This window comes from Rhipicephalus microplus, unplaced genomic scaffold (assembly GCF_043290135.1).
Source record: "Rhipicephalus microplus isolate Deutch F79 unplaced genomic scaffold, USDA_Rmic scaffold_497, whole genome shotgun sequence".
NCBI classification, from domain to species: domain Eukaryota; kingdom Metazoa; phylum Arthropoda; class Arachnida; order Ixodida; family Ixodidae; genus Rhipicephalus; species Rhipicephalus microplus.
Window position 1 is genome coordinate 35,001 of NW_027465058.1, and position 12,500 is coordinate 47,500.

The 12,500-nt window shown below is 60.6% G+C and overlaps 3 non-coding genes across 3 annotated transcripts in view; all 3 read left to right on the plus strand.

Moving 5' to 3' along the window:
* The first annotated feature begins 7,483 nt into the window (after positions 1-7,483).
* On the plus strand, positions 7,484-9,298 carry LOC142794766 (small subunit ribosomal RNA). The gene has a single exon (XR_012892602.1). It is a non-coding gene; the product is annotated as a small subunit ribosomal RNA (ribosomal RNA).
* Positions 9,299-11,017: 1,719 nt separating this feature from the next.
* On the plus strand, positions 11,018-11,170 carry LOC142794772 (5.8S ribosomal RNA). Its single transcript, XR_012892608.1, has one exon. It is a non-coding gene; the product is annotated as a 5.8S ribosomal RNA (ribosomal RNA).
* A 1,154-nt stretch (positions 11,171-12,324) lies between these two features.
* The window catches only part of LOC142794769 (large subunit ribosomal RNA), a 3,958-nt gene continuing 3,782 nt past the window's right edge, over positions 12,325-12,500 (plus strand). Inside the window, exon 1 of the ribosomal RNA XR_012892605.1 lies at positions 12,325-12,500. This exon is cut by the window's right edge and continues 3,782 nt beyond it. This is a non-coding gene — a ribosomal RNA (large subunit ribosomal RNA).

Consider the following 12,500-nt stretch of genomic DNA (forward strand, 5'->3'; position numbering starts at 1 on the left):
GTTTCGTGCCGCCCCGGCAGACGCGGTTTTTTGCGCCGCCCCGGCTGACGCGGTTTTTTGCCGCCCCGGCTGACGCAGTTCGGACTTGGCACTTTTCGGCTGTGCCTGGCTGGCGGCCCACTCACTCGATCGCCATGTCTGTTTGCCACAGTTTTCCCGGTGGTGCCGCACCCGGGCTCGCCCCGGCAGACGCGTTTTTTTTTTTTCTTTCGCCCCGGCTGACGCAGTTTTCGCGCCGCCCCGGCTGACGCGGTTTCGTGCCGCCCCGGCAGACGCGGTTTTTTGCGCCGCCCCGGCTGACGCGGTTTTTGCCGCCCCGGCTGACGCAGTTCGGACTTAGCACTTTTTGGCTGAGCCTGGCTGGTGGCCCACTCACTCGATCGCCATGTCTGTTAGCCACAGTTTTCCCGGTGGTGCCGCACCCGGGCTCGCCCCGGCTGACGCAGTTTTCGCGCCGCCCCGGCTGACGCGGTTTCGTGCCGCCCCGGCAGACGCGGTTTTCGCGCCGCCCCGGCTGACGCGGTTTTTGCCGCCCCGGCTGACGCAGTTCGGACTTAGCACTTTTCGGCTGTGCCTGGCTGGCGGCCCACTCACTCGATCGCCATGTCTGTTTGCCACAGTTTTCCCGGTGGTGCCGCACCCGGGCTCGCCCCGGCTGACGCAGTTTTCGCGCCGCCCCGGCTGACGCGGTTTCGTGCCGCCCCGGCAGACGCGGTTTTCGCGCCGCCCCGGCTGACGCGGTTTCGTGCCGCCCCGGCAGACGCGGTTTTTTGCCGCCCCAGCTGACGCAGTTCGGACTTAGCACTTTTTGGCTGAGCCTTGCTGGCGGCCCACTCACTCGATCGCCATGTCTGTTTGCCACAGTTTTCCCGGTGGTGCCGCACCCGGGCTCGCCCCGGCAGACGCGTTTTTTTTTTTCTTTCGCCCCGGCTGACGCAGTTTTCGCGCCGCCCCGGCAGACGCGGTTTTCGCGCCGCCCCGGCAGACGCGGTTTTTTGCGCCGCCCCGGCTGACGCGGTTTTTTGCCGCCCCGGCTGACGCAGTTCGGACTTGGCACTTTTTGGCTGAGCCTGGCTGGCGGCCCACTCACTCGATCGCCATGTCTGTTTGCCACAGTTTTCCCGGTGGTGCCGCACCCGGGCTCGCCCCGGCTGACGCAGTTTTCGCGCCGCCCCGGCAGACGCGGTTTCGTGCCGCCCCGGCAGACGCGGTTTTTTGCGCCGCCCCGGCTGACGCGGTTTTTTGCCGCCCCGGCTGACACGGTTCGGACTTTGCACTTTTCGGCTGTGCCTGGCTGGCGGCCCACTCACTCGATCGCCATGTCTGTTTGCCACAGTTTTCCCGGTGGTGCCGCACCCGGGCTCGCCCCGGCAGACGCGTTTTTTTTTTTTTTTTTCTTTCGCCCCGGCTGACGCAGTTTTCGCGCCGCCCCGGCTGACGCGGTTTCGTGCCGCCCCGGCAGACGCGGTTTTTTGCGCCGCCCCGGCTGACGTGGTTTTTGCCGCCCCGGCTGACGCAGTTCGGACTTTGCACTTTTTGGCTGAGCCTGGCTGGCGGCCCACTCACTCGATCGCCATGTCTGTTTGCCACAGTTTTCCCGGTGGTGCCGCACCCGGGCTCGCCCCGGCAGACGCGTTTTTTTTTTTTCCTTCGCCCCGGCAGACGTGGTTCCCCCCCCCCCTCCGTCTTTCTTTTTGTTTTTTTTTTTCGCCGCGGCTGAAGTGGATTTTTCGGTGCCTCGACGCCCCGGTAGTCGCGGTTTTTCCGTTTCCGCACGGCCCCGGCTGACGCTGCTCGGTCACAGTCGCCTTTTGTGGTGATTGCAGACTTCTTGAGCGCGGGTGTTTTTTTTTTTTGTTGTTGTTGTTGTTTTATTACGCATTCGCTCCAGCAGACGCTGTTTAGACTTTTTGTTTCCTCTTTTATCCTGCGACGAGGTGACGAGGTTTATTCGGTGCCCCGCCGCCCCGGCTGAAGTGATTTTTCCTGTCCCGTGCCGCCCCGGCTGACGCGGTTGGGACTTCGCGTTTGTTCGGCCGCCACGGGTTTTGGCGCACTCGCTCGGTTGCTTGTTGTTGCCACTTGTTGCGAACCCAGGTTTCTTGAGCGAGCGCGGGCGTTTTTTCTTCCTTTCTTTCTTTGTTCTATGTGTTAGCGAATCGGCCTTTAATATCACACGAGGACTCACAACCAACAATTTTCAGTTTGAAGTGTAAAAAATCTGCAGGTGTTGACGTAACTGACTTGCCCCGTACCCTTGAGTACATCCATGAAGTTCTCGTAGTACTACTAAATCGCATTATTCCAAGTGGAGAAATTCCCATAAACTTGCAAACCTCTACACGAAAATCGGTGCGCGTGATAAAGTTGAAAATTATCGTCCGATATCAAATGTGCCTTCTATAACACAAATTCTAGGAAAAAAAAAAAAAAAAACACTTGTTCGCCGTTTTCTGCGCCGTGACTGGCAGCACTCCGGCGAAGCGAAACGGGGTCGTTTCGAGCACGATATCGGCGTCTTTCGACGTGCTCGCCGGCGACCGTCGCACGAGTACGTCGCACGAGCGCGTCTGCCGGGGCGCCGTTTGCGAAGCCGACGCAAAAGTGGGAACCGCCGCTCGGATGATCGCCGCTTTCGGCAGAGTGAGTGTTGGCACTCCGGGGAAGCGAAACAGCGTGAATGCGCCCACGAAATCGGCGTATTTTGAAGTGCCCGCCGGCGACCGTCGCACGAGTACGGTAAACCGCGTCAGCCGGGGCGTAGTTCGGGACGCCGACGAAAAAGTGGGAAGCGCAACTCGGATCTTCGCCGTTTTTGCAGGAGTGAGTGGCGGCCCTCCTGCGAGACCAAGAAGCATCGATTCGTGCACGAATTCGGCGCCTTTCGACGTGATCGCCGGCGACCGTCGCTCGAGTAGGGCAAACCGCGTCTGCCGGGGCGGGCTTCGGGACGCCGATGCGAAAGTGGGAAACGCTGCTCGGATGTTCGCCGTTTTTGGCCGAGTGAGTGCTGGCACACGGGCGAAGCCAAACGGGGCCGATTACGGCACGATATCGGCGTCTTTCGACGTGCCCGCCGGCGACCGTCGCACGAGTACGGTAAACCGCGTCAGCCCGGGCGGAGTTCGGGACGCCGATGCGAAAGTGGAGAACGCCGCTCGGATCTTCGCCGTTTTTGGAGGAGTGAGTGGCGGCACTCCGGAGAAGCCAGGGAGCGCCAATTAGCGCACGATATCGGCGTCTTTCGACGCGCTCGCCGGCGACCGTCGCACGAGTAGGGCAAACCGCGTCTGCCGGGGCGGGGTTTACGACGCCGACGCAAAAGTGGGAACCGCCGCTCGGATGTTGGCCGTTTTTGGCAGAGTGAGTGCTGGCACTCCGGCGACGCGAAAGAGCGCGAATGCGCCCACGAAAGTGGCGTATTTGGACGTGCGTGACGGCGACCGCTGCAGGAGTACGAAAAACCACGTCAGCCGGGGCGAGCGACACACGGCGGTCTGGGTGCTTATCGCTGCTATTATAGGGGCACCCCGGCAGACGCAGAAAAAAAAAAAAAAATTTTCGACCTTCTTTTTTGCTGGTCGAGCTCGGGTAACCCAGGTCGCAATGGGAGCCGCGCACGAAAGCGGCGTCGCGAGACGCGTTCGCGGTCGCTAGTCGCACGAGCTCGGCAACCGCGTCAGCCGGCGCGGAGTTCGGGATGCCGACGGCTAAGTGGGTACCGCTGCTCGGATGTTCGCCGTTTTTGGCCGAGTGAGTGCTGGCACTCCGGTGAAGCCAAGGAGCGCCAATTCGTGCACGATATCGGCGTCTTTCGACGTGCCCGCCGGCCACCGCCGCACGAGTACGGCAAACCGCGTCTGCCGGGGCGGGGTTCGCGACGCGTACGCAATAGTGGGAACCGTCGCTCGGATGTTCGTCGTCTTTGGCCGAGCGAGTGCTGGCACTCCGGCGAAGCGAAACGGGGCCGATTCGGGCACGATATCGGCGTATTTCGACGTGCTCGCCGGCGACCGTCGCACGAGTACGGCAAAGCGCGTCTGCCGGGGCGAGGTTTGCGACGCCGACGAAAAAGTGGGAAGCGCCGCTCGGATCTTCGCCGTTTTTGCAGGAGTGAGTGGCGGCCCTCCTGCGAGACCAAGAAGCATCGACTCGCGCACGATATCGGTGTCTTTCGACGTGCCCGCCGGCCACCGCCGCACGAGTACGGCAAACCGCGTATGCCGGGGCGGGGTTGGCGACGCCGACGCAAAAGTGGGAACCGCCACTAGGATGTTCGCCGTTTTTGGCAGAGTGAGTGCTGGCACTCCGGCGAAGCGAAAGAGCGCGAATGCGCCCACGAAAGTGGCGTGTTTGGACGTGCTTGACGACGACCACCGCAGGAAAACGAAAAACCACGTCAGCCGGGGCGAGCGACCCATGGCGGTCTGGGTGCTTATCGCTGCTATTATAGGGGCACCCCGGCAGACGCAAAAAAAAAAAAAAATTTTTTTCGACATTCTTTTTTGCTCGTCGACCTCGGGTGACCCAGGTCGCAGTGGGAGCCGCGCACGAAAGCGGCGTCGCGAGACGGCTTCGCGGTCGCTAGTCGCACGAGCTCGGCAACCGCGTCTGCCGGGGCGGAGTTCGGGACGCCGACGGCTAAGTGGGAACCGCCGCTCGGATGTTCGCCGTTTGTGGCCGAGTGAGTGCTGGCACTCCGGCGAAGCCAAACGGGGCCGATTCCGGCACGATATCGGCGTCTTTCTACGTGCTCGCCGGCGACCGTCGCACGAGTACGGCAAAGTGCGTCTGCCGGGGCGGGGTTTGCGACGCGTACGCAATAGTGAGAACCGTCGCTCGGATGTTCGTCGTCTTTCGCCGAGCCAGTGCTGGCAATCCGGCGAAGCCGAACGGAGCCGATTCGGGCACGATATCGGCGTCTTTCCACGTGCTCGCCGGCGACCGTCGCACGAGTACGGTAAACCGCGTCAGCCGGGGCGGAGTTCGGGACGCCGATGCGAAAGTGGGAAGCGCCGCTCGGATCTTCGCCGTTTTTGGAGGAGTCAGTGGCGGCACTCCGGTGAAGCCAAGGTGCGCCAATTCGCGCACGATATCGGCGTCTTTCGACGTGCCCGCCGGCCACCGTCGCACGAGTACGGCAAACCTCGTCTGCCGGGGCGGGGTTTGCGACGCCGACGCAAAAGTGGGAACCGCCGCTCGGATGTTCGCCGTTTTTGGCAGAGTGAGTGCTGGCACTCCGGCGAAGCGAAAGAGCGCGAATGCGCCCACGAAAGTGGCGTGTTTGGACGTGCTTGACGACGACCACCGCAGGAAAACGAAAAACCACGTCAGCCGGGGCGAGCGACCCATGGCGGTCTGGGTGCTTATCGCTGCTATTATAGGGGCACCCCGGCAGACGCAAAAAAAAAAAAAATTTTTTTCGACATTCTTTTTTGCTCGTCGACCTCGGGTGACCCAGGTCGCAGTGGGAGCCGCGCACGAAAGCGGCGTCGCGAGACGGCTTCGCGGTCGCTAGTCGCACGAGCTCGGCAACCGCGTCTGCCGGGGCGGAGTTCGGGACGCCGACGGCTAAGTGGGAACCGCCGCTCGGATGTTCGCCGTTTGTGGCCGAGTGAGTGCTGGCACTCCGGCGAAGCCAAACGGGGCCGATTCCGGCACGATATCGGCGTCTTTCTACGTGCTCGCCGGCGACCGTCGCACGAGTACGGCAAAGTGCGTCTGCCGGGGCGGGGTTTGCGACGCGTACGCAATAGTGAGAACCGTCGCTCGGATGTTCGTCGTCTTTCGCCGAGCCAGTGCTGGCACTCCGGCGAAGCCGAACGGAGCCGATTCGGGCACGATATCGGCGTCTTTCCACGTGCTCGCCGGCGACCGTCGCACGAGTACGGTAAACCGCGTCAGCCGGGGCGGAGTTCGGGACGCCGATGCGAAAGTGGGAAGCGCCGCTCGGATCTTCGCCGTTTTTGGAGGAGTCAGTGGCGGCACTCCGGTGAAGCCAAGGTGCGCCAATTCGCGCACGATATCGGCGTCTTTCGACGTGCCCGCCGGCCACCGTCGCACGAGTACGGCAAACCTCGTCTGCCGGGGCGGGGTTTGCGACGCCGACGCAAAAGTGGGAACCGCCGCTCGGATGTTCGCCGTTTTTGGCAGAGTGAGTGCTGGCACTCCGGCGAAGCGAAAGAGCGTGAATGCGCCCACGAAAGTAGCGTATTTGGACGTGCTTGACGGCGACCGCCGCAGGAGTACGAAAAACCACGTCAGCCGGGGCGAGCGACCCACGGCGGTCTGGGTGCTTATCGCTGCTATTATAGGGGCACCCCGGCAGACGCAGAAAGAAAAAAAAAATGGGGACATGGCGTGCGTCACCGTGCGGCTTCGCAGCGTTGCCGAAGTCGCCGAGCCCTTCGACTGAGCCGAACGGCGGACAGGGAACGTTGGTCGGCCGTTCTAACCTGTCGGTGCCACGCCGAGACGTCGTTAAGGAAAACCGCGTCGTGGGCCTCTACGACGCCGTCGAGTCGTTGTACGTTTGGTGTCCAGCGTGTCGGCGGCGAGTAGCGGACACGTCGTTCACGACTTCGGTCTTTCGCAGTCGACGCGAACTTGCGGAGAGTCGTGGTGCCTCACGTTTTCGGCAGAAACCGCGGCGGAATTTTCCCGTGCGTGCGCGCACGACCTCGGTGCTGTGCCGTCAGCGTAGTGTTGCACAAACTCGTGGCCTACCCAAGGTGCGGTACGTTTGCGGCCGTATCCTCGGTGGGAATTTCGTGAGTAGGGTCGCAAATTCTACGACCTCGGCGGGTTTGAGAGCGACGTAGACTTGTGGCACGCTCAACATGCCACACGTTTCGGGGCACACCCGCGGTGAAATTTTCTCGAGTACGCTCGTATTAGGGCCCAAGGAGGTCTGGGTACTTATCGCTGCTATTATGTGGGGGTTCTCGTGAGCGGCGTACGCGAAAGCGACCGGGTGTCTGATATGCGGCGGGCTTCGGCCTCGTCAAGCGTGTCCTCGGGTCTGCTCCAGGGGAATCCACGGCAGTCGTCTGCAGCCTCATCCGCTTGATGCGTTAGGGGCTGGTTGTCGGACGGTGCCGTTTTACCACGATATCGAGGTGTGTTCCGTGTCGTCCTCGGGCGATTCAGATGCGAAAGCGCCGAAGACGCGGGCGTGACCCGTCGTCTGGCGGCTTTGCAGTCTCGGCTCCGTTGCTAGTTCCGGCCGGTCCACCGACAGTGCAGCGGGCTTGGGCAACCCGCACGGCGCGACCGAGTCGATGCAACGAAAAAGAGCGAGCATGAACGTGCTTCTTGCCGCACGGCTCCCACTCGTCTTTCGGGAAGGTTGTGCCGTAGCGAGCTCGAACGCCGTCATCTCGGAGTGCAAAATAAGCGTGTTGGGGCGCCTGAAGGTGGCCTCCGCCGCACACAGACTGCGTCCGGCCCGCCGAGGGCGAGGACGGACGCGCAGTCGAACGATTACCTGGTTGATCCTGCCAGTAATCATATGCTTGTCTCAAAGATTAAGCCATGCATGTCTAAGTACATGCCGAAATAAGGCGAAACCGCGAATGGCTCATTAAATCAGTTATGGTTCCTTAGATCGTTTCTTCCTACTTGGATAACTGTGGCAATTCTAGAGCTAATACATGCAGTGAGCCTGGAGCCCTTTGGGTAACGGGTGCTTTTATTAGACCAAGATCGATCGGGTTTCGGCCCGTATTGTGTGGTGACTCTGGATAACTTTGTGCTGATCGCATGGCCACGAGCCGGCGACGTTTCTTTCAAGTGTCTGCCTTATCAACTTTCGATGGTAGGTTACTTGCTTACCATGGTTGTTACGGGTAACGGAGAATCAGGGTTCGATTCCGGAGAGGGAGCCTGAGAAACGGCTACCACATCCAAGGAAGGCAGCAGGCGCGCAAATTACCCACTCCCGGCACGGGGAGGTAGTGACGAAAAATAACAATACGGGACTCTTTTGAGGCCCCGTAATTGAAATGAGTACACTCTAAATCCTTTAACGAGGATCAATTGGAGGGCAAGTCTGGTGCCAGCAGCCGCGGTAATTCCAGCTCCAATAGCGTATACTAAAGCTGCTGCGGTTAAAAAGCTCGTAGTTGGATCTCAGTTCCAGACGAGTCGTGCATCTACCCGATGCGACGGCTCGGACTGAACATCATGCCGGTTCTTTCTTGGTGCACTTCATTGTGTGCCTCGAGATGGCCGGTGCTTTTACTTTGAAAAAATTAGAGTGCTCAACGCAGGCGAGTCGCCTGAATAAACTTGCATGGAATAATAGAACAAGACCTCGTTTCTGTTCTGTTGGTTTTTGGAATACGAGGTAATGATTAAGAGGGACGGACGGGGGCATTCGTATTGCGGCGCTAGAGGTGAAATTCTTGGACCGTCGCAAGACGAACTACTGCGAAAGCATTTGCCAAGAATGTTTTCATTGATCAAGAACGAAAGTCAGAGGTTCGAAGGCGATCAGATACCGCCCTAGTTCTGACCATAAACGATGCCAACCAGCGATCCGCCTGAGTTACTCAAATGACTCGGCGGGCAGCTTCCGGGAAACCAAAGTATTTGGGTTCCGGGGGAAGTATGGTTGCAAAGCTGAAACTTAAAGGAATTGACGGAAGGGCACCACCAGGAGTGGAGCCTGCGGCTTAATTTGACTCAACACGGGAAAACTTACCCGGCCCGGACACTGGGAGGATTGACAGATTGAGAGCTCTTTCTTGATTCGGTGGATGGTGGTGCATGGCCGTTCTTAGTTGGTGGAGCGATTTGTCTGGTTAATTCCGATAACGAACGAGACTCTAGCCTATTAAATAGGTGCGGGGTTCCCAGCACCTTACAACCTTCTTAGAGGGACAAGCGGCTCCTAGCCGCACGAAACAGAGCAATAACAGGTCTGTGATGCCCTTAGATGTCCGGGGCCGCACGCGCGCTACACTGAAGGAAGCAGCGTGTCTTTATCCCTGTCTGAAAAGACTGGGTAACCCGTGGAACTTCTTTCGTGATTGGGATAGGGGCTTGCAATTGTTCCCCTTGAACGAGGAATTCCCAGTAAGCGCGAGTCATAAGCTCGCGTTGATTACGTCCCTGCCCTTTGTACACACCGCCCGTCGCTACTACCGATTGAATGATTTAGTGAGGTCTTCGGACCGATGTCCGGCGCGGCCTTTCGGTTGCGCCGGTCTGTTGGAAAGATGACCAAACTTGATCATTTAGAGGAAGTAAAAGTCGTAACAAGGTTTCCGTAGGTGAACCTGCGGAAGGATCATTAACGGATTGTGAAGGGTGAGCGCCTCAGCTGCGTCTGCGCCCGACACTTTCTGCCGCTGACCCCGTTTGGACGCGGGGTCGGCTTTTCCCCACGGGGCTGCCTGAATGTGGAGCGGCACCCCGTGACAAATTGTTGCGCCCAGCGGACGCCAACACCGCGACCTTGGACGGTCGGCCAGGTGGCGGACGCGGGTACAAACGGCGCAACGCACTCATAGGTCGGCTTTCGACCCGCCACTGCACCGTGGCTCGAAGCGCTCGAAATGCGCGACCCGACCGCTGCGGGACCGCCTAGTACTGTAAACAGGAGCGGCGGAGCGCGAACGGCGAGTCGTGGTTACGTCGGTAGAAGGCGAGGCTGCGCGTTCCCGAAACGCCAGCCGAGTGCCCTCCCGACCGTTCGAGCGTGCAAGAACGAGACCCGACAATCGCGCGGCGACTGCCAAGTACGAGAGGAACGGCACAAGCGTCGGCGGTCGGTCAAGGAACTGGCGATGTGACGGGTCCGCTGTGCACCAGTGCATACCGTCCCGCCGTCCGCGGCAAGCGCCTCCGCGTCCTCGGGTGACGGAGGCTGCCGGTCGGTTCTTGCAGGCGAGGGATCTCGCTGGCACCGGTTCGCGTTGACGCGCGGCCGGTCATGGCACGGCGATGCGACGGCCGAGGTGCGCAGTACTCGATGGAGGAACCGCACGCTCCGATGACCGTCCCGCCCTCCGCGGCGTATGCGTACCGACCGTAATGGTTGCAGCAGCGCCGGCCGGCTTTTGAATTCGCCACACGAAACACGGTGCGAGATCGCGGTTAGGGGAGCGTCGACGTTGCCAGGCGTTTTGCTTGCTGCCGAGGGAAAGGCGGCACGGCCACGTCGCGCTCGTCGCGATTAGCGGGTCTGCGCGCTTTGGGAAGGTGCCGCAACGACTTGCCGAAAGAGGAAGCACGGAAGAACGAGGGACTTGGACGTCCCGACAATTGAACGCACTTGCGGCCAGGCCCTTGCTGGCTTCGTTCTTCCGCCTCGAGTAGGCTCGTACGCGGCTCCGGCGCCGAAAGTGGTCCTTGGCACCGACTTCGGTGGACGTGGGAAGTGCCGCGCAAGTACGGCGCGCCTGGCTCCACCTGTTGGCTAAAGTAGGCAGCCGGATCGGCATTTTGGTGTGCGGTGGCAAACCGTGGATGCGAAAAAAGCTTGTGCGATTTCGTGGAACAAAAAGCGGGGGTCCCCCTTTTTATGCGGAGGAGACCGACCCGCCCGCCGTGGTGAACCGCGACGCCACGGTAAAAACGGGAGAGGCTTGTCGATGGGACCGTGCATCCCGCGCTCCACGGAGGCCGGGAGGCGGCCGCCCGAGGAAATGTGTAGCCGTCGAGGCCCGCATCTGCGTGCACTCTTATCCAAATGGGTGTACCGCAGGCATTTTCTGGTTAGGCGGGCCAATGAGAGCGAGCACACAACGATACCTACGGGTCCGGCTTGGAGAACCGGCTTCGACGCCTCCCGAGTATTTATAGAGGGGTGGACCACGAAAGCACTCGCAAGTAGCGGAAGCGAAACGCCGTCCGAAACACACCGTTTGCTCGATTTGCGGCAGCCGAAAAAGGCGCGGCAGAGTTTTGGAGTCCAAGCGTGCGCTGAAAAGCGCCCTTCTTGGCCACTGTTTGGCCGAGTGCCAGAAACGTTTGGTTTTGACTGTACGGAATTGAACAAACACTTTTTCACGACTCTAAGCGGTGGATCACTCGGTTCTCGGGTCGATGAAGAACGCAGCCAGCTGCGAGACTTGGTGTGAATTGCAGGACACACTGAGCACTGATTCTTTGAACGCACATTGCGGCCTTGGGTCTTCCCTTGGCTTCGTCTGTCTGAGGGTCGGATCACATATCAAGAGAGCCTTCGGCGCACAAGGGAACGTGAGCCGTCGACTCGTTTTGACCGCGTCGGCAACACGGACAGCACGCTGAACACCTCACAGCGAGCGCCAACAGCGGCCACTCAAGGGCGAGACGGTGGCGACCGTCGTGCCAGAGCCCAACCGAAACGGGGGCGACCGACTGCATTGAGGATGTGGCACCTCGTTGAGACCGCCGCAGGACTTCGAGTCGGAAGGAAGCCTGCAGGGAAAGTGCGGTCGAGGTTGCGTACTCCTCTCTGCGACCGGGCGCGCAAGAGCTGCGAGAGCCACGGACGCGCAACTTTAACGCACGGTAAACACGAGGAGCGAAAGCCGGCCAGCAAAGCTTCTCCAGCCGTGCGCAAAGTGCGCGAGATCGCAGCCTTGCGTTGCGCTTGTTGCCCTCGAAGTAAGCAGGGTGTCCCGTAGACCGGGCGCTCGAACACGCTGCGGGGCCGTGCCTCCTCCAGGCTTTGCCGCGCGAACAGGGAACGTTCGCGCGCAAAGCGCAGGGAGGTGAGGAGGCTGCGCCCGACGTTTGCGGTTCGCTGCGTACGCGGTTGATGCGGAGAGCACGGCGCGACGACTTGCCGCGAAGCGGAAAAAGTCTCCCGCACGAGTTGGCGAAACGTTGGCGAAGCTTAAGGCGTTCTCGTCGTAGTCCGCCGTCGGTCTAAGTGCTTCGCAGTTCCCGTCCCGTTCAAAAAACTGGGCCACTCCAGTTGGGGCGGGGGCGACGCTACACGAGACGATGCCTCTCGCCAGGCTGCGTGGCTGCCCTTGCGGCGGCGGCGACTGGCCTCGGCGGTGTTTGGGCTTTCGACACGGTCGTTTATCACGCAACTGCTCGGACGACGCACGCGCGCAGCGGAATGCCGCTTGCCAGCCTTGTGAAGATGTGACCCTGTACAGGGTTGCGGGCGCACTTGGTAGGGCGTCGTACTCGGTTCGCGATGGGTTTACGAACGTGTCCCGTCACTTCCACGTCACACCGGTTGTGCGCCGCACGCGTGCAGCGGGGAAGCCGATTGCCAGCCTTGTGAAGAAGTGGCCCTGTACAGGGTTGCGGGCGCACTTGGTAGGGCGAGCGCACGCGGTCGTGCAGGAAGTTGATGGAAGCGAATGTATCCGCTGTCGACCTCAGATCAGGCGAGACAACCCGCTGAATTTAAGCATATCACTAAGCGGAGGAAAAGAAACCAACAGGGATTCCCCGAGTAGCTGCGAGCGAAACGGGACCGAGCCCAGCACCGAATCCCCCGTCCTTGCAGGCGGTCGGGAAATGTGGTGTATGGGAGGCGACGTTCTCGG